The sequence below is a fragment of the Apium graveolens genome, chromosome 6 (assembly GCF_009905375.1).
Source record: "Apium graveolens cultivar Ventura chromosome 6, ASM990537v1, whole genome shotgun sequence".
Classification (NCBI taxonomy): domain Eukaryota; kingdom Viridiplantae; phylum Streptophyta; class Magnoliopsida; order Apiales; family Apiaceae; genus Apium; species Apium graveolens.
The window spans coordinates 75,371,019-75,396,084 of NC_133652.1; the positions used below are offsets into that span (position 1 = coordinate 75,371,019).

Sequence of the window (25,066 nt, forward strand, 5' to 3'; positions counted from 1 at the left end):
TGTGTCAGATGTTGGCAATTTGGGCAATTTCTCATATTATACTAAGTATAATTTGTATTCTATTGATGCGAACTAAATAATTAAATTTTAACTAAAACATAAATATAATTTTTTTTAAAATACACAGAGAATTATCAATAAAATTATATCGTTCAATCAATAATACTGTCCTTTTCAAATATCTTTTGTAGAAATATAGTTAATCTACTTAGTAATCACCATGCCAAAATAATATTTTTTAAGTACCGAACATAATGGAGATATAATTTTTTTATCCTCAATAAAAAATAATTTCGTTATAATAACATTTCTCCCCTTACCAATACTATCACTTTAAATAAGTTTAAATGTCTAAAAAAGTTATGAACATATACATCTACTAATATAATTATTATGAACTCATATCATTTAAAGTTTTAAATGAACAAAATTAAGAATTGAATTCAAATTTTTTTTGAAAAATTATATAATATTAAAAAAAATCTGTGCGATCCGTGCATCGCACGGGTTTTAAGATAGTATATATAGGGTAGCACTACATTGGAAAACCTCTTATATAGAAAATCGTGCAGAACCATTATTTAAAAAATATAATATATATTTTTTATTATTTTTATCTTATATAGTTAAAAAAATTATTATCAAGTTAAAAATCGAAGTTACACAATCTTTTTATTTAAAAAATCATTGAAATTAATGAAAAAATTTTAAATTGGTTCTATAGTAGAATCACAGTAAAATCACAGTAAAATCACACTTATTACAATTATTCCACTTTAGAATCAAATTTAAATCAAGTAATTTTATCAAATTTTAATTGTTAAATTTTTGATTATATTAAAATATAAATAATATTCTAGATTAGTATCGAATTTTACAATTTTTTGAAATGAAATTTTACAAATTGTGATGAGATTTTATAATAAAATCAATGGTTCTCCACGGTTCTCCGTAAAAGATGATTTTTTCCATGGAGTAGAGGCCTATATATATATATATATATATATATATATATATAAGAGATAAGAAAAAAGAAGAATGATACCTTATAGATCGCCGCTCTTCGTTGGTTAGGGTTTGTTGTTGAAGGCCGTATAAAGTGGGTCTTATAACATAAATCTAAAACTGGGTTGGATCGGGCCCAAAAATAGAATGGGTTGGACTAGGTCAAATCGGCCCAGGTCAAAATAAGACCGCCTACACGAATTTTGGACGGATTTTGCATCGCCTAGCCGCCTGGACGACCCTAGGTGTCGACTACCGAGTAGAAACGAAGACGGGTCGGATGTTTACCCGTTTTTCTCCGCATAGTCGCCTAGGCGACACCTTAACAACTATGTACATGCGGGGTCACATATATTTTTATTAGGAACGTTAAATTACTTTGGCGACGTGTCACCGGTTGAGAAATTTTTTGTGAATTCTAATTTTTTTAATTAAAATTTGCGATGATGTTAGTCATTTGATAAAATAATTTTAAGTTTAATTCTTTTACTTTTATCTTCTATTTAACTTAAATATTATGGTTTTACCATCCATTTTTATTACTAAATACAAATATGTAATTAATTGTTTTATAAATCTGTTACCCATTCGATCAATGTTCTAAAAATTGGCTGATTAACCGTTTAATCGGTCAGTTAATCGGAGTCTAGATGAATTTCATCTCAATTAGTTGAAAATCTTGTCAAAATACGATTTTTTTTTTAAAAACAGAAAAAATTTGGGCGAGGCGAAATTAAGCGGTCAAACTTGGTAAAAAATTAGTTGAAATTTGTCGAAATATAAAAATTCCTTAAAATTGTTTCTTTAGAAAATTAAAAATGAAATAAAATAAATCATATCTTTATTTATCGATTTTGTATTTGATGACTCAGGTAATCAGGGTTACTAAACTATATGTCAATAAATTTAGAATTTTATACTAATCTATATAATCTTATAGGCTACTATTGCCCATATAAGATTTACCCATAAATTTACCCATGACCCATAATCCATTTTATTTTTTTACACATAAAACTTTATATTATACACATATCCATGGATCTTTCACATTTAAATCCATTATAACCATTTAGAAACTAACCTAATATACACCTAACCCACTCCCTGATTGTAGCAACTGAATATTACGTTTGAATTTTTTTGAATTATTCTCTCTCAGAATTATTGCATAACTCCAGCCTCCTCTGATCTTCTTATTCATTCCATGCTCCATCAACTACGTCAACAATCACGATATCATTGTCCATATATATTTCTGTTACTCTATAATATGTACACACACATATATATATCTATGCTTATCCATGTATTTGATTCTTTAATTCTATGATCCTCGTAATTTTGAATTATATTTTTGAAGATGATTACCGATGGCTGCCTCTGAAAAGCGGGTAATCATTGTATTTCATTAATGATTCAAAAGTATGCCTATGTTTTCATTAATGTTTCGATTATGTAAAAACTTAGGTTTTGCACTCCAACTCTTTGATTGTGGTTCTAAATAACTCTGTTTTGTTATTTTTGTTTGTTAGATATATTTGAGATGTCATGTATAATATGATTTATGTTTAGTTTTTATATCTTAACAAACAGGTCATATCAGGACTTATTGAAATCAGGACTTACTGGAAGTCAGAACTTAATATCAGAACTTAAGGTCATATCAGAACTTAAGTGCGGGAGGACTTACAGTTAAGGAAGGAAGCTGATTTACAGTAGAAGATCGAGACTAAAATAAAAGAATATATGCATAGAAAGAGCTAGAAGACTGGAAGAATTGTAGAAGATATCTGATTGATATATTTTAGGAGACTGAATTATATTTTATATCAATTAGAAGTTATCTTGTAACTGTGTACTATATAAACACAGACTTTGGGTTTACACTATATGTGTTATCATTATCGAGAAGATTATACATTGTAACCTAGCAGCTCTTAGTGATAATTGTTCATCACTGAGAGAGAACAGTTCCATTATAACAGAGTTTATCATATTGAATATATCTGTTTACTGTTACTTGTATTCAAAATCGATTTGATTGTAGTAACAATGTATTCAACCCCCTTCTACAGTGTTGTGTGACCTAACAATTGGTATCAGAGCTTATCTGTTAACACACATACAGTAAAGATCCAAACAATCATGTCTAAAAAAGCACAAACTCCAACCAAGCCCACCAAAACTGAAAAAACTCAAAAGACTCAAACCCACAATCGATATGAGATTATCAGGGTTCCCATACTGAGACCTTCTGAGTATCCCATATGGAAAGTGAAGATGGCTATATTTATGGAAGCTACAGATCCAGAATACCTTGACAGAATTAATGAAGGACCACATAAGCCAACCAAGCTCTCTGTTGTAGTTGCTGATCAACCAGCAAAGACCATACCAAAGGAGAAAGGTGAGTACACAGCTTGAAGATTCAAATCTAAAATTCCTTTTAGCTCTTCCTGAAAATTGGGATTTGAAGTCTACTACCATAAGAGACAACTATGACCTTACTGAAACCACTCTTGATGAAATTTATGGTATGATCAAGACTTATGAACTTGAGATGGATCAAAGGAGCAAAAGGCATGGCAGAAAGTAAAGGACAGTTGCTCTTAAGGCTGAGGAGGAATCTCCTAAAATGGATGCCTAAAAAAGGGGCAAAGGAAAGACTCTCATCATAAAGTCTAATTCAGAGTCATCATATTTTGATGATGATGATTCAGAAACTGAAAGTTTACCTGAAATAGATGCTGATGAAGAGATGATGAAATTGTGTGCTCTTATGATAAAGGGTATCACAAAGATAGCCTACAGGAAATTCAGGAAAGGCGGGAAGTTTTCCAGGAAAAGTGGAAGTTCTGATAAGAAAGGGTTCAGAAAGTCTGAAGGCAAGGGAGGAAAGTCTGACAGAGGAGACAACTCAAATGTCAAATGCTATAACTGTGGTGAAAGAGGCCACATATCTCCTGACTGCTAGAAAGGAAAAAGTGACAAAGGCAAGGCACTTGTCACAAAGAAGAAAAGCTGGACAGACACTTCAGATTCTGAACATGAGGTGAACTATGCCTTGATGGCAAATGCTGAAGGCAGTCCTGAAACTGTTGAATTGAAGGGCAACAGGAAAAATATCCTAGTTCTGGACAGTGGATGTTCAGGACATATGACTGGAAATAAAGCCCTGCTATCAGACTTTGTGGAGAAAGCTGGCCCAGGAGTTTCTTATGGAGATGGCAACAGGGGAAAAACTCTGGGATATTATAATATCAATCTTGGGAATGTCATCATTGAAACAGTAGCTCTTATCTCAGGACTTAAACACAATCTACTAAATGTAAGTCAAATTTGTGACATAGGTTATCATGTGGATTTCTTTGAAGAACACTGTGAAATTGTAAGCAATTCTACAGGCAAAGTGGTTCTGAAAAATTATAGACATTGTAACATTTATAAAGCCAGACTTTCAACAAGTTATGATGGTTCTGCAATCTGTCTGTTGAGTAGAACATCAATTGAAGAAAGCTGGAATTGGCACAAAAGACTCTCTCATTCAAATTTCAACAACATAAATGAGCTAGTAAAGAAAGATCTTGTGAGAGGACTTCCAAAATCAGTATTTGCTCCTGATGGCTTTTGTGATTCTTGTCAAAAGGCAAAACAAAGAAAATCTTCATTCAAGAGCAAAACTGAATCCTCAATTCTTGAGCCTTTTCACCTACTGCATGTTGATCTATTTGGTTCAGTCAATGTCATGTCTATTACAAAGAAGAAATATGTTATGGTTATAGTGGATGAGTTCATAAGGTACACTTGGGTGTATTTCTTGCACAAGAAGAATGAAACTGCATCTACTCTAACTGATCATGTCAGACAGCTGGATAAGTTGGTTAAAGATTCTGTTAAAATTATAAGAAATGATAATGGCACTGAGTTCAAGAATTCAATCATGGAAGAGTTCTGCAAAGAGCATGGAATCAAGCAAGAATTTTCTACACCTGGAACTCCACAGCAAAATGGAATTGTAGAAAGAAAGAACAGGACTCTAATTGAAGTTGCACGAACTATGCTTGATGAAGCAAAACTACCAACCTACTTTTGGGCTGAAGCTGTGCAGACTGCTTATTTTACACAGAATGCAACACTCATAAACAAGCATGGAAAAACACCATATGAGATGGTGAAGAAAAAGAAGCCAAATCCGAAATACTTTCATGTATTTGGTTGTAAATGTTTTATTCTTAAGACTCATCCTGAGCAGCTGTCAAAATTTGATCTAAAAGTTGATGAAGGAATTTTTGTTGTATATCCACTTTCCTCAAAAGCCTTCAGAGTCTACAATTTAAAAACAAGGATTGTCATGGAATTTATCAATGTATCTTTTGATGATAAGAAGATTACTGGACTTAAAGATTTCAATGATCATGATCAGCTGAGATTTGAAAATGAAGATTTAAATTCTGATTATGTAAATTCTGATGACTTAAACTCTGATCCAGTACTGACGGGTTAAGTTCTGATATTATTGAAACTGTGGTAACAACTCCAAAGGAAAATGCACCTGTCCAGGGAGAGCAAGCTGAAGATGTTGGGAAGATGTTGTGAACTTGATGATTTTATTAACAAAACACCATAGTAGATTCAACTTAGTGTATTATGTAGCACTCGACGGATAAGAAATATAGTCCCGACGGATGACTTAATATAGTCCCGACGGATGATGATTTGATATCCATCGAGTGAGTAGCTTATGTAACAATAAGTCATGTAGCATATTTCTACAAACACCTTTGTATAGATTCTGTAGTAGCTTATGAATCATGTAGACTGCTAGTAGATGTGCAGAATAGGTTGATTAAATGTAAATAGATGATGTCTTGTAATTCTGCACAAATGAAATAGAGTCAAGTGTTAAATGGCTACCCGACGGATGATCGACAAAGCTACCCGACGGATGATCAACAAGGCTACCCGACGGATAATCATGTACCCGATGGATGATCAATTCAAACATCTGTTGATAGTGACAACATAGTCACATGCGTCGAGTGTTTGCAAAAGGAATGTGGCAGCCTATTTAACTGGGTTTTTGAGAACAAAGAAGCATTGCCATTTTCATGCTATTATGAAGATATTCAAAGATGCCGGAATAGAGTAATGAAGCAGCATAATATTAGACTTGATAGGTTTTGTTTTATTATCTTGTCTTATTACTGTGTAATCTTGGTGATATATAAACCAAGAGTAGCAAGTAGAACAATAATAAGACTAAGCAAGTATTTTCTTAGAGAAACAATTGTAAGCTGAATCCTTTAGCATTTCTCTGTAAGTTTAGTTGTTCTTATTTGTAAGCAGTTGTGAGCTATTCAAGCTTCACAGAGTTCTCTTGATATATATATATATATATATATCTGGTGGATACATTAAAATCCACCAGAATGTTTTAAAGACTTGTGTTTTTATTAATTTGTGTTTTGATTCATAATTAACTTGTCATTCCGCACTTTGCAAATCAAAACACTGACATATATATTTCAAGTTAGAACATTTTATAATTCAGAAAAAGTTTCAAGAATTCCATTCAACCCCCCTTCTGTAATTCTTGTTGCATTGTTAGGGACTAACAATTGGTATCAGAGCAAGCTCTTGAAGAACAAAGAGTTTAAAGATCACAACAAACAGCAAGATGAACAAGAAGGATGTTGGAGTCAAGATTCCTTTTCTGGACAAAGATAATTACCATCATTGGAAGGTAAAGATGCATCTTCATTTACTTTCTCAAGATGAGGCCTATGTGGATTGCATAGAGAGAGGCCCTCATGTACCAATGAGAGCTGCAACTAGAAATGAGCCATCAGTTCCCAAGCCAAGGCATGAATGGTCAGATCCTGATATTGAATAAGTCGGGAAAGACAAGAAGGCCATGAATATTTTCTTCAATGGAGTTGATGGTGACATGTTTGACAACATCATCAATTGCAAGATAGCCAAAGAGGTTTGGGACACCATTCAAATAATTTGTGAACAAGTTAGAGAAAACAAGATGCAGTTACTAATTCAGCAATATGAGCATTTCCACTTTAAAGAAGGTGAAACTCTCACTGACATCTTTAGTAGATTTCAAAAACTACTAAATGCTCTGAAGTTGCATGGAAGAGTCTATCAGATAAAAGACTCCAATCTTAAGTTCCTTAGATCTCTTCCAAAGGAATGGAAACCAATGACAGTCTCATTGAGAAACTCTCAAGATTATAAGGAGTTTACTTTGGAGAGACTGTATGGCGTCCTGAAAACTTATGAGCTTGAAATAGAGCAAGATGAGAGGATGGAGAAAGGAAATAAGAAAGGAGGGTCCATTGCATTGATTGCCGAGTTAGAGAAAGAGAAGGAAATGAAGATAGAAGCTGTTGAGTCTACTTCAAAGGTCTGTGAAAACAAGGGCAATGGGCTGGTAACAGAAAATGAAGATTCTTTGAGCCAAGATGATATGGATGACATTGATGAACATCTAGCATTCCTTTCCAGAATATTTTCCAAGCTCAAGTTCAAGAAGAACTTTGGAGCAGCTAAGCCAAATAGAAACATGGTGGATAAATCAAAATTCAAATGTTTCAAATATGGCTTGGCAGGGCACTTTGCCAGTGAGTGTAGAAAGTCAGATTCCAGCAAGAAGAAGTTTGAGCCTGTAGATTATAAATAGAAATATTTTAAGTTGCTAAAACAAAAGGAAAGGGCTTTCATTACACAAGAAAATGACTGGGCAACAGATGGTCTGGATGATGATGAGGATGTCAGCTATGTCAATCTAGCCCTAATGGCCAAGTCAGATGAAACAGAGACAAGTTCCTCAAGTAATTAGGTAATCACCACTAACCTTGCACATTTATCTAAAGCTGAGTGTAATGATGCAATAAATGACATGTCTATAGAATTATATCATTTGCGTGTTACACTTAAGTCCCTCACTAAGGAAAATGCTAAAATCAAAGAAAACAATTTATTTTTGAGTGAGAGGAATAATGTGCTAGAGTCTCAGTTTATTGAATTTGAAAAATTGAGAATTGAGTGTAAGATTGCTAAGGATGAATAAACTGAGTCTTTGAAGAAAGAAGAGATTTTGAAGAAGCAGCTTGAACAAGAACAAGAGGTGATTAAGGCATGGAAAACATCTAGAGATGTTCATGCTCAAATCACTAAAGTGCAAGGTATTGTGTCCTTTTGTGATGCAGCCTGGAAGAAGAATAAGGAGAAGATGGAATCTAATTTGGTTGAAGGATTGCTAACAGATGTAGACTCGACGGATGATGAGAGTCATCCGTCGGATCCAAAAGGATTATCCGTCGAGTGACATAAATCCTCATCCGTCGGCTGTAAGCAAACCTTTAAGTAAATCCAAACTTGCCAAGTTAAATTAAAAATATGGATCAGTTTCCAAAAACTTCAGTTCAGGAGAATCTAGTCAAGTGAAGAAGGAGAAGAAAGTGAATGTTGGTCATCTATCTATCAAGCAATTGAATGAAAGACTAGAAAAGTTTGAGGTTAAAACATAGGCTAAAAGAAAAAAAAATAGAAATGGAAAAGTAGGGATTAACAAACATATAAACTACACACCTGATAAATATGCTCCTAGAAAAATCTGTATTAAGTGTGGTAGTGCTAATCATTTGTTTGTTAATTGCAAACTTGTCATGCCTACTCTTATGTTTGTACCCTCCCCTATGCCTATGAATGCTATGAATGCCATGAATGTCATGCCTTCTATGCCTATGAATGCTATGTCTACACAGAATATAAATGCAAAATTTGCTAATATGCCATTTGCACCTAATCCCTATTATGCTGCATTTAGTATGCCTCAAATGCCATTTAGCATGCCCTACTGGAATAACATGTTTGCTAATAGCATGCCATTTCATGTTAATCAAAATGTGCATGATAATTCTGTTTTAATAAATGGTTTCAAAGGTCCAACTCAGATGACTAAGGATGAATCTGATATCCCCAAGTCAAATGAGATCAAACCTAAGAAACAGAAGAAGAAAGCTAACAAGGCAGGACCCAAGGAAACTTGTGTACCAAAATCAACTTGATTTGATTTTAATGTGTGCAGGGAAACAGAAAGAATCTGTGGTACTTGGATAGTGATTGTTCAAGACACATGACTGGTGATTCGACCCTGCTCACAGAGTTCAAGGAGAGAGCTGGCCCAAGTATTACTTTTGGAGATGACAGCAAGGGTTATACTGTGGGATATGGCTTAATTTCAAAAGACAATTTCATCATTGAGGAGGTTGCCTTAGTGGATGGTCTCAAGCACAATTTGTTGAGTATCAGCCAGCTTTGTGATAAAGGCAATTCAGTAACCTTCACCTCAGAAGCCTGTGTTGTGACAAATAAGAGGAGCAACAAAGTGGTTCTCACTGGAGTGAGAAAAGGAAATGTGTACTTAGCTGACTTCAACTCATCAAATACAGAATCTGTTACTTGTCTTCTCAGTAAAGCAAGTCACGATGAAAGTTGGCTATGGCACAAGAAGCAATCCCATCAATCACATAAGGCAAGTCAACAATCATCCTGATTTTAAAGTTAGAAGAATCAGGAGTGATAATGGAACTGAGTTCAAGAATTCTGTTATGAGAGCATTTTGTGAAGAAAATGGAATTTTGCATGAGTTTTCAGCAGCAAGAACTCCATAACAAAATGGAGTAGTAGAAAGAAAGAATAGATCACTTATTGAAGCTGCAAGGACAATGCTTGAAGAATCTAAGTTACCAACATATTTCTGGGCTGAAGCTGTAAATATTGCATGCTACACTCAGAATATTTCTTTGTTTAATCAAGAAAAATGCATGACTCCCTATCAATTGTTCAAGAACAAGAAGCCAACTCTAAATTTTCTTCATGACTTTGGCTGCAAATGTTATATCTTGAGAAATCAAACTGATCAGAATGGGAAGTTTGATGCTAAAGTAGATGAAGGAATTTTCGTTGGATATTCAGTTGGTAAAGCATATAGAGTCTACAATCTGAGAACCAACATTGTTGTGGAATCAATACATGTTGTGTTTTATGATAAAAAGATTGAAGGACTACAAGATGGAGATTACCATGAAAGCCTAAAATTTGACAATGTGGAGATGGTTAGTAATGACAGTGATGATGAAAGTGATCAAGAAACAGTATCAAAGGATAATGCAGAAAAATCTACTACCAATAAAGCACAAAATTCAACATCTATCGAGTTACAAAATGCTTCATCCGTCGGGAGACAATCTGCTTTATTTGTCGGGAGACAACCAGCTTCATCCATCGGTACTCAAAATTCACCATCCATCGAGTCATCAAAAGAAGCTGAAAGTCAGAATAGATCACTTACAGAGAGTTCCCCTTTCTCAAATCAAAGATCCATAAACTCAGGGGGATTTTCTAATAATCAAAACTCAATCACACATCAAGACAACAATGAGGCCTCTTCATCTAGAACTAATCTACCTCAATAAAGGAAATGGACAAATGATCGCCCCTTTGAGCTCATCATTGGTGATGTATCTTCTAGAGTTCAAACAAGGAGAGCAACTTAAGAAGAATGTCTATACAACAGCTTCCTCTCTAAGGAAGAACCAAAGAAGGTAGAAGAAGCTTTGTTGGATCCTGATTGGATTTTAGCTATGCAGGAGGAGCTAAACCAATTTGAAAGGAACAATGTCTGGAAGCTGGTACCTAAGCCTAAAGGAAAGAATCCAATAAACACCAAATGGGTATTCAGAAACAAGATGGATGAAAATGGTATAGTAGTCGGGAACAAAGCTAGATTGGTTGCTAAGGGCTACTATCAACAAGAAGGAATATATTTTGATGAAACCTTTGATCCTGTTGCAAGACTTGAAGCCATCAGAATCTTCTTGGCCTATGCAGCCCATGCCAATTTCAAGGTCTATCAAATGGAGGTCAAAAGTGCCTTTCTGAATGGAGATTTGGAGGAGGAAGTCTATGTCAGTCAGCCTCCTGGTTTTGAAGATCCAAATTTTCCAGAATATGTCTACTATCTTTTGAAAGCACTTTATGGACTGAAGCAAGCACCTAGAGCCTGGTATGACACTTTATCAAAGTTTTTCATAGAAAATCACTTCACAAGAGGTACTATTGACAAAACTTTATTCTTTAGAAATGTTAATGGCTCTAGTATACTTGTTCAAATTTATGTAGATGACATTAATTTTGGCTCTACAGATGAGAAACTATGCAAAAATTTTGGCAAATTGATGCAAAGTAAGTATGAAATGAGCATGATGGGAGAACTAACTTACTTTCTTGGTTTGCATGTTAAGAAAGTTAGTGATGGAATATTCATTAGTCAAACTAAATACATTTATGATCTTTTAAAGAAGTTTAATGGATCGCACATCTGCAAAAACTCCCACGGCCACTGCAACTAAGCTTGAATTAAACACTATTGAAAAGTCTGTGGATATTTCAAGTTATAGGGGCATGGTTGGCTCAATTCTGTACTTAACATCTAGTAGGCCAGATATAATGTTTGCTACATGTCTTTGTGCTAGATTTCAGGCTGATCCTAGAGAATCTCACTTAGTAGCTATTAAGAGAATTTTCAAATATCTCAAGGGAACACCAAAACTTGGCATTTAGTACCATAGAGATTCTGGTTTTGATCTAACTGGTTATTCAGATGCAGATTATGCAGGTTGCAGAATTGATATAAAATACAACAGGAACCTGTCAATTTCTAGGAAACAAGCTTGTGTCCTGGTTCAGTAAAAAGCAAAATTCAGTTTCTACTTCTACAGCTGAAGCTGAATATATTGCTGCTGGCAGTTGTTGTGCACAGATTTTGTGGATGAGAAACCAATTGTTAGACTATGGTCTGCAAGTGGAAAGAATTCCTATTTTCTGTGATAACACAAGTGCAATTTCCATCACTGAAAATCCAGTACAGCATTCAAGAACAAAGCACATAGACATCAAGTACCACTTCATAAGGGAACATGTAATGAATGGTACTGTGGAACTACATTTTGTTCCAAGTGAAAAATAGCTTGCAGATATATTTACCAAATCACTGGATGAATCCACCTTTTCAAGGTTGGTAAGTGAGTTAGGTATGCTTAATTAATCTTGAATCTTTTCAGATATTTTGCAAGTTGTAATGCAGCCAGAAATTTAATTGATTTTTCAGTCTTGGATGAAATTTTGGCTAAGTCAAAATTTACATCTCGACGGATGATCATTATCCATCGAGTTTGATCATCCGTCGGTACACTATTTGTTAGTAAAATCAATTATTTTTCTGGAATATTTTATGTCTCGATGGATAACTGATTTATCCTCATCCGTCGAATTGTCTTATTCTTAGCCGTTGATTCTCTGAACATTATCCATCGAGTATACTTACAGTTTGTAAGCATAACACGACGGATAATTGATGGAATTTTTACAGTTTATTTTTAAACGGCTATTTTGGGCAATTCTTATTGGTTACTTTATTTTACTTTATTATTTTTGACAATTATTTTTGAGATAGTATAAAATTATAATTCATTTTCATTGCTTTTCTTTCATTCTCAAATCATCTGCTCTAACTTCTCTCTTTCTCAAAAGCAATTATCATCTCTCTCTCTATAATTTTCACTCTCTAACAATGGCACCAGTCGTCAAGATCATGTCTTAAACTGGATTTATCTATGAGAAGAACAACTTCACGGCTCTAGTGAACAAGGGGATTCAGCAGTCTGGTGACTACCACAAAATGATGGATTTTGTGAAGAACTGCAAACTCAACAATGCCATGCTGGAATCACCCACAATTTACTGTGAGGTTGTTGAAGAAATGTGGATGACTGCAACATACAACTCAACTGATAAGACTATCACTTTCACTATTAAAGGTAAGGAATTCATGTGTTAATAGTGATATTGTTAAAGCATGCTTCAAGTTTCCTGATAATACTGTCACTCTCCACACACAGACACTGATATTGTTAATATACATAATTCCATGGGCTATGCACTCTCTACTTCTAAATTAAGTGAAATTAGGAGGTTGGGTCTTATGAAGGAATGGAGTTATCTGTGTGATGTAGTTACTAAGGTATTTTCTGGTAAAATTAGCAATTTTGATTCAGTTAATATCTCTATGCTCAACATGCTTTACATGCTAGTCACTAATAAAATTTTCAACCTTAGTGATCTTGTCATATTTGAGTTGGGGTTTAAGTTAGGGGACCTAAATAAGAGGGGTAAAAATGTTTACTATGCTAGAATTTTAATGATGCTTGCTAACCACCTCTCTGAGGATATTGTGCTTGAGAACCCAACCAATAAATTGGATTGTTGGGTTCAAGAAAGGAGAATCACTGCAGATTTGAACAGGGCAAACCATCACAAAGAGGTGCCACTCTTCTATTTTCCAGTTATGGAGGCACCTCAGGTAAGTGAGGTAGTTTCAACTGTCTCTACTCTTCCAACCTCACAAACTTCTTTGCATTCTAGTGTAGATATGGCAACTGTGTCATTGACCCAACAGTTGCCTACCCAAGCTACCAAATCCAAAATTTGAAAAACAAAGACAAAGAAAGCCCCCTCTGGTGTCTCTCAAAAGATGCCAGTTGTAAAATCCACCAAACCAAAAGAGGGGAGTGTGAAGGTGGGTAAGAAAGGTAAGGGCTAGGGTGAATATCAAAGAAACCTTAAGGATAAGGTTGGAGAGGTGAGTATTTCCCAGCCTAGCCACACTGCAGTTTCCCAACAAACTGCAGTGCTTAATAAGGATATAAGCTCATTACTGGTTTCATCCTCCCAAAAGGATGTTACCATTGAAACAAACTCTCAGCCAGGAGCACATGCCAAAAGGGTAAGGGACACAAGCTCACCCCAAACTTACACTAGAAAGAAAAAATCAAAGACACTTGGGGATGCACAGGGTTCACACACTGTGCAAACTGGTGCTAAAGACATAGTCACTTGACCTTCTCAAAGTCAGGTTGATGTGGCTCCAATAAATGTGGAGTCACAGCCAAAATTTTTAACAATTGAAGCACCTGAAACACCAAATTCTCCCACACACTCTTTGGATGTTGATATGATAAATACATCACTTTCAAATTCTCCATCTTTAACTCTCTTGGAGAAGCCAAAAATCCAAGCAAGTGAGCATCATCTTCTAGATGATTTGTTGGCTCACTTGCCATTTCTTTCTGAGACTGTTGAGACATCTGTGCCAAAATTTTCATCAATCTGCACAGAGTCCACAATAGTCTCTACTCCAAACTCATTTATTTTTACTCTCTCGATGGATATTGTTCATCCGTCGAGCAGTGATTGTATCCCGACGGATGTGCCTAACAGCAGTCATCCGTCGATTAGCAAAATTACTACCCCGATGGATATTCCTTATCCGTCGAGTGCCTCTGCACAACTTTAAATTTCATCAATTATTACAAGTGCAGAAGACTTAGTAGTAGTGCAATTACTCCTAGGACTGAGGGAAGGGAGTGCAATGAGTGAGAGTCTGGGTTGCTCCCAGGAAAAAGGAGAGGAAAAGAGTGAACTAATGCAGTCCATTTCTTCAGGACTGGCAAAAGTGAGTGTGAGGAGTCCCACCTTAGATGGTGAAGGTGAGGGTGTGAGGGCGGGGAGCCAAGGTGAGACCTTGATGCAATAAAAGAGAGATCATGAGAGAAATGCGGGTACATGAGTGATAAGGATGGAAACCATTGCACGTGAGTCAATGAATGTCAATGATGCAGAAAGGGAAAGGCTATTTCGGCAAGAATATCAAGCTGTTATAGATTCTATTTCCCTGGATGCTGAGACATTTACTCACCATGTAACAGCTTACCAAAATCTAGCTGTATAGGGCAATGAGGAGGCTGAAAGATTACTGAACTTGGTGCATTGTTAGGGCGAAAACACGCACTAATATTCACGCAAGTATACGCGTTCGCAAGTAATATAGAATACTTTCTAGTTCGTTCCCACAGAGACTCAGACTAAATTATTGTCTAATTAAACTCACTCACCAATGTATGATTACTTCTCAATGTCAAGACACTAACACTTAAAATTGTTGATTAAATATTAACTATAATTAACTACTTAATTAATCACTTAACTAACACTTCAATTTATCAATAATAAAACACTCATGAGATCACAACTTCATTATTACTTCCTTCTATAGCCATTGTTATTACCTTTAGCATGTGACAGTGATGATATTAATCGAATAACACGAAACTGATAAAAGCCAACTTTCATTGTACTAATACCATTCTACCAAGCATCCACAATTAAGATAGAAGTTGAATAGTCATCAATTATGTTGAGTTCCCATATGTCTACAGAAATTGACAACACAATGATTTAAGCACAAGTTATTCCTTTTGATTACATAGGGCAAATAAAACTGTTAGAGTTACCCACTAATCATGCACAACGTACATGAACCTATGCTAGCATGGCAAGTTCTAAATCTCAAGATCCACCGTCGCTTCACAAGAGATTAACACCCTATCTTATATGTTCGCGACGCACATAAGACGAATACGCACAACCAATACTAGATATCATGCAATCATCACACACTAAAGTATTAAACAATTAACTAAAGAATTCTATAATAAATCCGTTGCAACCCCATGATCACGATTAGCCCATAATAACACTTATCGTCATCATGGGTTCATATGAAATCATGATAAACAAACACAAGAAAATAATAACTAAACTAATTATATTAAAACAGAGTACGTCACAAGAGTAAATAAGTTCAAAGCAAGAAAACTAGCATCCAACGTTACAACGAAACAATAATCACAAGAAGATATGCTTCCTCTTCGTTGCGGTGTGCTAAATCGGTCTTCTTCCTTATCTCCTTCGCTCCTTGCGTAAAAACACAATCTTCTTCAATCCACACTTGTGAAAACGTCTCAAATCTACTTATATATTAGTCCCATAAAACTCAGATTACATAGAAGTGGAAACCAAACAGAAGTAGAAGTCCTAAAATAATTTGTCTTTTTTCCCGACCCTGCGTGGCCGCTCAGCATAGCTGCGCGGGCGCTCAGCTTGCTGCGCGGCCGCTCAGCAATGCTGAGCGGGCGCTCAGACCTCTACTGGAAAAATTCTGATTTCGCTCCGTTTCTTCGCCGTAATCTGCCCGTTTCTTTCCTCTCGCAATGGTGAACACATGCCAAGGCTTATTCTTGATGATTCCTCCCCCGAAATGCAACTAAAACCCTGAAATGCATAATCACTAGAAAAACACATCAAATACACAAAATACTTGATTTCAAGACACCAATTTAAGCCATTTTAAGACGTTCTAAGTGGTATAAAATGCCACTTATCACACCCCCAAACTTAAATCGATGCTTATCCTCAAGCGTCACAGACTCAAAAACAAATAAAAACATGCATGAATGCAATCTATATGAAAATGCAGCGATCCCCCTTACTACAATTAACCAACCAAATTGTCACATCTCAACGAATGCAGTTAGACAACTAAAGATCAATAAACTCATGCAAACAGACATACAGCCAGAAACGTGGTGTGTGCAAATGCTTAACAGATATGCTTCGGAACTAGACCAATTACTATGACTAGACTATCCTCAAGGCAATCCTTCGATAATACAAAGAATAAAAAAAAATTCTAGGCACAAAGTGATATACAACACTACAAGAACTCTGGAGCTTACTACGGAATCGTGCTTTTTATTTACAACTCAAATGCTTATTTGACCGTGCAATGAGTGAGGTCCACAAAAGACTTATACAATGATATCCATGTAACGAGCGTTAGGTTAGCGGATCCCAGACTCTAAAAGCCTTAGGTCACTAGGCACAAAGTCCCCTAAGAACTTAATAACTCGAATACCAAAGAGCCCACTCTTGATCAATTATGCAATTTTTTTTTAATAACTTCTGAGCAAGTGCGTTTCGCTCCATCTTGCTCAACCCTAGACTACTCGCACCATATGCGAGCCGGCTACTAGCCATTTGACGCCTAGCCACAACTAGCAACAACTTCCATATTTTTTTCTCCAAATTTTTTTTCTTTTTCATGCCTTTATCACTAAGAACCTATAATCGAATTCTAAGCATAATAAGCAGATTGACCTTGAAAACAACCAAATCATAACAACAATCTAGCCCTTACGCATTCTCTAAGACTTAGTGGACTTACAATTGTTTCTAGCATGCATATCAACCTACACAAATTCATATCACTTTAATGCTATCACTACACTCGCATCAATATCACAATTCAGTCGATAAATCATTGCAAAAGGGATCATGGTACATGCATGAGCTACATGATATTCATAACAAACAAAAAATAAAAAACTATATGGCATAAATTATGCAACTATATGAACTAAACTATCATGAATATGCAACTAAATGACACACACACAATATTCCTTAACTACCACCCCCAAACTAAAAATCTTCACTGTCCTCAGTGAAAGTAGTAGAAAGGAACACAGGGTATACCTACTCGGAGTCATCATCATCATCACCCTTAGTGGGTGGAGTATCAGGCGGCGGGTATGCAGAGTCCTCACCAAAAAATGGCCACTGGATATCAGCTCCAAGGCCTCAAAAAGCAGTCCCTAACGCAAGGGTGAGCTCCTGAGCAAACCTGCTCTGCGTCTCATACATGGCATCCATCCGCCGTGCAAGCCTCCTATACTGGGCATCAACCATCCCAGCACCCTCCTGAGCTCTCGAAGAACCAGCCTCATCACGCCCTGGCCTAGCCATAGTAGCACCTCGTGCTGAACGCCCTCCTGGAAGATGATAACCCAGCCCATGCTCCTCAGGCTCACCACCGGTCCACTCCTGCATCTCATTTAGAGTGCCAGAATCAATCGGAGCTGCTGGCAACTGCAACTGCTCATGAGCCGGCCAGTTCACTCCCACTGCTCGGCATAGCTTCGTAACCGTAGATGCATAAGGGATGTTCATATGCTTCGCTCCCCTCAAAAACTTCAGAATTCCTTGGTAGATAAACTCACCAAGGTCCACATAGTATTCCTCATTCAGAATTCCCCACAACAACTGTGCTCTCTCAACTGTGACCTCGTGTGCATGCGAAGAAGGCAAAATATTAGCACAAATAAATGCATTCCATGCACGGGCATACCTGTTCATGGCGATCGCCGGAAAGTGACGATACTCATTAGTGCCGGTCCTGCAGGTCCAAACTGTGCCCGGTCGACAGAGAGTCGCACAAATCAAATCCAAGTCAAAATCCTCAGCAGTCTTTTCATTCCAGTTCTCCTCCTCGGGCTTCCTCTCTCGCTGTCCAATCACACGGCAAATCGCCGCAGGATGATAATCAACCGTCAGCCCTCGGACCACAGAAAACCCATTCTTTTCGGCCTTCGCGTTCGCGTAGAACTCGCGAACAACGCTCATCGGTACCGCTTCGGGTGACTCACAAAAAGCTATCCACCCCTTCTCTGCAATCATGGGCAGCAACTTACCATCCCTCCCTGATGGTAAAAACCCCCTCTCCTTCAGAATCGGCTTCCCCAACAGCCTAGTGTACTCCTCCTCCGCGGCTCTGTCAGTTAACCGAGGCCTTGCAGCAGTACCCCTCGATGAATCAGCAGTAGGAACTGTGTTGCTGCTGTCAATAGTGTGTGCTCTCTTGGGTGCCATTGATTCGTGAATAGAAGTGTGTAAGAACTGATTTTTGATGTTTGTGAGAGGGTTTAAGTGTAGGAAGTTTTGTGGGAGATATGTAGGATAGGTGTATGTATATATAGGGTGTGGATTAGAGTAGGGTTTGGGAATTAAGGAGTAAAATGATGGGGTAGTGGGAACAAATCATGGGTTTATGGGCTAAAACTGTTTTTGTGTTTTTTTTTTTCTGAACTGTAAAAAAAAAAAAAAATTCTGGTACTCGACCCCTGAGCGGTCGCTCAGCAAAACTGAGCGGGCGCTCAGCTTGCTGCGTGGTCGCTCAGCAAAGCTGAGCGGGCGCTCAACTTGCTGCGCGGTCGCTCAGCAAAGCTGAGCGGGCGCTCAGGGGGTCACTGGAATTTTTTTTTTCAGCCCCTATTTTCTGATTTTTTTGTGTTTTTGGATAGGTTATTAACTTCTAAGGGTTCCTGTAACAACAATTCATGGGTTGCCTCCCACGCAGCACTTCTTTTTCGTCATTAGCTTGACGTTTCGTACCCTTCTCAAGTAGTCAACAAAATGGCACTAACCACTTCTCGGTTTGCCATGTCCCCATAGTAGTGCTTCAACCGCTGACCGTTAACCTTGAATGCTTGGTCCAGATCATTCTAAAAAATTTCCACCGCTCCATGTGGAAACACAGTTTTGACAATAAAAGGTCCAGACCACCTTGATTTCAACTTCCCAGGAAAAAGTCAGAGCCGAGAGTTGAATAAGAGAACTTGTTGCCCTGGCACAAATAACTTTGGATGTAGCTTCCTATCGTGCCACATCTTCACCTTTTCCTTATACATTTTGTTATTTTCGTACGCTTGAAGTCGAAATTCATCAAGTTCATTAAGCTGAAGCATTCTTTTCTTACCAGCTGCATCTAAATCCAGGTTCAACTTCTTCAATGCCCAGTAGGCCTTATGCTCAAGCTCCGCAGGTAGATGACATCCCTTACCGTACACCAACTGAAACGGTGACATCCCAAGTGGAGTTTTGTATGCTGTTCTGTAAGCCCAAACAACTTCATCGAGCTTTAAAGACCAATCCTTCCTTGACGGATAAACAACCTTCTCTAGAATGTGCTTTATCTCTCTGTTAGACACTTCCGCTTGACCATTTGTTTGCGGATGATAGGCAGTAGCTACTCGATGATTCACACTATAATGCTGCATCATAGAAGTGAACTTACGGTTGCAAAAATGTGATCCTTCATCACTTATGATTACCCGAGGTGTTCCAAACCTTGTGAAAATTTGCTTATGAAGAAAATTTAGCACTGCCTTTGCATCATTTGTCGGTAAAGCTTTAACTTCGACCCATTTTGAGACATAATCGACTGTCAGCAAGATGTACTGATTATTGCAAGACGAGATAAAAGGCCCCATGAAATCGATTCCCCATACATCAAAGACCTCGACTTCAAGCATCACATTTAATGGCATTTCATCCTTTCTTGACAAATTTCCCACTCTTTGGCAACGATCACACCTTAAAACAAACTGATGAGCATCCTTGAACAAAGTAGGCCAGAAAAAACCTGCTTGCAGAATACGAGCTGCCGTTTTCTCATCACCATAGTGTCCACCATAAATCGTGGAATGGCAGTCTCGTAATATCCCCTCCATCTCACAGAACGGGATACATCTCCTGATGATCTGGTCAGCTCCCTGTCTAAACAAATATGGTTCATCCCACATATACCACTTCACCTCATGCAGAAACTTCTTCTTTTGAGCGGATGTCAAATTAGGAGGCATTATATTGCTGACGAGATAGTGTACAATATCTGCAAACCATGGTTCTTCCTCCTGAATTGCAAACAACTGCTCATCCGGAAAAGATTCATTGATTAACGTCCTATCTTGTGAAGTAGAATCGGGATTCTCCAACCTAGAGAGATGGTCAGCTACTTGATTCTCAGTACCTTTTCTATCTTTGATCTCTAACTCAAATTCCTGAAGTAAAAGCACCCAACGAATGAGTCTCGGCTTCGAATCCTTCTTGGAAACCAGATAGCGAATAGCTGCATGATCAGTGAATACTATTACTTTCGTACCAAGCAGATAATATCGAAATTTCTCAAAACCAAAGACTATAGCCAAAAGCTCCTTCTCAGTAGTGGTGTAGTTCAATTGGGCACCATTTAAAGTCTTACTCGCATAGTAGACCACATGGAAGAGATTTTTCTTGCGCTGTCCCAGAACTGCACCTACCGCATAATCACTTGCATCACACATCATCTCAAACGGTTCTGTCCAATCTGGTGCTGTAATAACTGGTGCAGTGATCAAACTCTTCTTGAGAGTCTCGAATGCTGCCAAACATTCATCATCAAATTTGAAAGGCACATCTTTCTCAAACAAATTACACAACGGCTTAGATATCTTTGAAAAGTCCTTGATGAATCGCCGATAAAAACCCGCATGACCAAGAAAACTACGGATTCCTTTCACAGAATTAGGTGGGGGAAGATTTTCAATGACTCCCACCTTGGCCTTGTCCACCTCCAGACCCTTGCTAGAGACCTTATGCCCAAGTATAATGCCTTCACGCACCATAAAATGACATTTCTCCCAATTGAGCACCAAATTAGTTTCCACACATCTTTTGAGTACGGCGCGCAGATTATTCAAACATTCATCATATGAGTGTCCAAAGACGGAGAAGTCATCCATGAACACTTCGACGTTATTTCCAATCATGTCAGAGAATATAGCCATCATACATCTCTGAAAGGTGGCCGGGGCGCCACATAACCCAAATGAAACTCTGCGAAAAGCAAATGTGCCAAATGGACAAGTGAAGGTAGTCTTTTCCTGATCCTCTGGTGCAATACAAATCTGATTATACCCGGAATAACCATCCAGAAGACAAAAATACTCATGACCCGCCAATCTGTCAAGCATCTGATCAATAAATGGAAGAGGGAAGTGATCCTTCCTTGTGGCTTTGTTCAATTTTCTATAATCCATGCATACTCTCCGTCCTGTAACTGTTCGAGTAGGGATGAGATCATTCTTTTCATTTGCGACCACAGTGATACCTCCCTTCTTAGGTACACATTGTACGGGGCTCACCCACGAGCTGTCAGAAATAGGATAAATGATGCCTGCATCTAGCCATTTCAGAATTTCTTTCTTCACCACCTCCTTCATGATGGGATTCAGTCTTCGCTGCTGTTCCACAGTTGGCTTACTACCTTCCTCTAGCAGAATTTTATGCATGCAATATGAAGGACTTATCCCCTTGATGTCTGCTATGGTCCATCCTATAGCCGATTTGAATTCTCTCAAAATCCTTAAGAGCTTGTCTTCCTCACTACCTGAAAGGTCAGATGAAATAATAACAGGTAACGTAGATGAATCACCTAAAAAAGCATACCTCAAGTGCTCAGGTAATGGCTTGAGCTCCAAGGTAGGTGCTTCCTCTATTGATGGTTTGAGCTTCCCTTCAGCGTTCTTAAGGTCAGAAGTACCAAGAGATTCAAATGGTATGTCTAGCTTTCGCTTCCAGGGAGAAGCGTTCAGATATTGTAATTGCTCGTTCCTATCTTCATCATCGCTGTCAAAATCCCCCACTAAGGCCTTTTCCAATGCATCAGACATTAGCATGTGATCGAGTTCCGAAGTAACCGCAGAATCAATCACATCCAATTTTAAGCACTCCTCATCTTCTGTAGGGAATTTCATTGCCTTGAATACGTTGAAGGTCACATCCTGATCTTGGACCCGCATAGTAAGTTCCCCTTTTTGCACATCTATCAAGGTACGGCCAGTAGCCAAGAAAGGCCTTCCCAAGATTATGGGAATCTTCTTATCTTCCTCAAAATCCAGAATAACAAAATCTGCTGGAAAGAAGAGCTTATCCACCTTGACGAGCACATCCTCAATTATGCCCCTTGGGTAAGTGATGGAATGGTCAGCCAATTGTAGCGACATGTATGTGGGTATTGGATCAGGCAGATCCAGCTTTTTAAAGATCGACAACGGCATCAGATTAATGCTTGCTCCCAAATCACAAAGGCACTTGTCAAACGTCAGATTGCCAATTGTGCAAGGAATGGTGAAGCTTCCTGGATCTTTCAGTTTTGGTGGTAACTTTTGCTGCAGAACAGCGCTGCATTCTTCCGTGAGAGCAAAGGTTTCAAGGTCATCCAATTTCACCTTCCTTGAAAGAATAGTCTTCATAAACTTCGCATAACTAGGCATCTATTCAAGAGCCTCAGCGAAAGGTATATTGATGTGAAGTTTCTTGAACACCTCCAGAAACTTCCCGAACTGTCTATCCAGCTTTTGTTGCTGCAATCTCTTAGGAAAAGGTGGTGGAGGATAGAGCTGTTTCTCCCCTGTATTAGCCTCAGGCAGAGTGTATTCAACAGTAGTCTTCCTTGGTTCCGCCGCTTTCTCCTTTTGCGTAGATTCTTCACCTCTAATTTCAGCTTCTACTTCTTTTGCCTTTTCAGCATCAGCTACTTTTCCAGACCTTAAGGTAATAGCCTTGACTTGCTCTTTAGCTTCCTTCCTGCCTGGTACTTCCGTGTCACTGGGAAGAGTGCCAGGTTGATGATTGAGCACTGCATTGACTAATTGACCGATTTGATATTCCAAGGTCTTGATAGAAACCACCTGACTCTTGCACAACAGCTTAAGTTCCTCAAAATCAGCACTAGTAGGTGCAGCTGCACTTCCCTGTTGAGGATATGATTGCCTTGTAGCATACTGCTGTGGTTGCTGGAATCCAGGTGGGTTAAACTGTTTACTCACTCCTTGCTGATATGGTGGCTGAATAGCATTCTGATTATTCCCCCAGCTGAAATTTGGATGATTTCTGTTGTTAGGATGATAGGTCGCTGGCACAGGCTGCTGTTGTCGCTGATAATTATTCACATACTGAACAGATTCGTTGACAAGAGAACACTGATCTGTAGCATGAGAACCTGCACAAAGCTCACAAACCATAGCTATTTGATTCACTCCATACGTAGCCAGAGAATCCACCTTCATTGATAGCGCTTGGAGCTGGGCTACAATAGCGGTGGCTGCATCAACTTCCAGAATACCTGCTACCTCGCCTGACATCATCCTCTGAGTTGGGTTTTGATGCTCATTTGCAGCCATTATCTCTATAAGATTATACGCCTCAGTATAGCATTTAGCCCATAAGGCGCCTCCAGCTGTTGCATCGAGCATGGGCCGAGATTGGGCCCCCAAACCATTATAGAAACCAGTGATCACCATCCAATCCGGAATTCCATGATGTGGACATTTTCTCAACATTTCCTTGTAGCGTTCCCAAGCCTCGCACATAGATTCTGTAGGTTGCTGCGCAAACTGAGTAAGAGCACTCCTCATAGCAGCAGTCTTTGCCATCGGATAAAACTTCACCTGAAACTTTTGCGCAAGATCTTGCCACGTAGTGATGGACCCAGCTGGTTCAGAATGTAACCAGTCTTTAGCCTTGTCCCTCAGTGAGAATGGGAAAAGCCTCAACTTTATAGCCTCATCAGTCACGCCATTATACTTAAAAGTGCTGCAGATCTCGACAAAATTCCTTATGTGCATGTTGGGATCTTCAGTTGCCGCTCCTCCAAAAGAAACAGAATTCTGCACCATCTGAATAGTGCCCGGCTTGATTTCAAAGGTGTTAGCTTGAATAGCCGGATGAAGGATGCTTGACTGAATGTCATCAATTTTAGGCCGAGAAAAATCCATAAGAGCTGGATCAGCTTGAACAATACGATCTCCCATATTTATTGGTTCTTTCTGCTCAGTTCCTGAATCCGAATCCTCAAAATCTAACTTCTCCGGAATATCAAGAACTTCGTCTGTCTCCTCAGCTGTATCTAAAGTCCTCTTGCGAGCACGAGAACGAGTTTTCATAAACGCTTGCTAAAGTACCTGAAACACAACCGGAAAAAAATAAGTAACTACTACGTCCTAATCACTGAGTCCTAATGACCAATGATGGTAAGTACATAAACTAAACAAATACGCCGAGTCCCCGGCAGCGGCGCCAAAAACTTGTTAGGGCGAAAACACGCACTAATATTCACGCAAGTATACGCGTTCGCAAGTAATATAGAATACTTTCTAGTTCGTTCCCTCAGAGACTCAGACTAAATTATTGTCTAATTAAACTCACTCACCAATGTATGATTACTTCTCAATGTCAAGACACTAACACTTAAAATTGTTGATTAAATATTAACTATAATTAACTACTTAATTAATCACTTAACTAACACTTCAATTTATCAATAATAAAACACTCATGAGATCACAACTTCATTATTACTTCCTTCTATAGCCATTGTTATTACCTTTAGCATGTGACAGTGATGATATTAATCGAATAACACGAA

General features: G+C 38.0%; 1 non-coding gene across 1 annotated transcript; it reads left to right on the forward strand.

Annotated features, from left to right (window-relative positions):
- The first annotated feature begins 23,952 nt into the window (after window positions 1–23,952).
- LOC141669415 (small nucleolar RNA R71) lies at window positions 23,953–24,059 on the forward strand. The gene has a single exon (XR_012553701.1). It is a non-coding gene; the product is annotated as a small nucleolar RNA R71 (small nucleolar RNA).
- Window positions 24,060–25,066: the final 1,007 nt, after the last annotated feature.